Genomic DNA, 577 nt, shown 5'->3' with positions numbered 1-577 from the left:
GCTAGTGCGGAGCCTCAGCCCTGCCCTAAGGAGACGCGCGTCTCAGTGTCCCGGTAACGGCTGCAAGCACCTCTGAGGGAAAGCCGCCCTCAAGATCGCCCGCTGCTGGACAGTCCAGTTTCTCCCTGTATGAGTCATGGGTCCCCAGAGACTTCCCGTAACCGAAGTTCAGAGCATTCATGAGCTTGTGACTCCCTCCTGATTCAAAAAGACAGCCCCGTCCTCAGGTACCAGCCCCTTTATGCATGCGCTCAAGCCTCCGTACCTTTGCACTTTACTTCCGCAGCTCCTCTGAGTCTCAGTGTGCTTTTCTATTTTCTTCTAGTTGTAGAATTTACACTCAGTGAGCCTTCCTGTAGTTCTGGATGATGTCTGTTTTGTCTTTTCATTGTATTTTTGAAGTTGTTCTGGGAGGCAGAAATTTCCCGGTGTTTACCTTTGCTGCCATTTTAGTTTCTCCTTCATTTCTCCTTGATGCTTACATAAGTTATTGATTTTTTTCATCCATTTCTTCTTGATTCTTACATAAGTTATTGAATTTTTCATCCATTTTCTTTGATTCTTGCGTAAGTTGCTG

The sequence above is a fragment of the Myotis davidii genome, unplaced genomic scaffold (genome assembly GCF_000327345.1).
Source record: "Myotis davidii unplaced genomic scaffold, ASM32734v1 scaffold2773, whole genome shotgun sequence".
NCBI classification, from domain to species: Eukaryota; Metazoa; Chordata; class Mammalia; order Chiroptera; family Vespertilionidae; genus Myotis; species Myotis davidii.
This window is presented reverse-complemented; position numbering follows the sequence as displayed.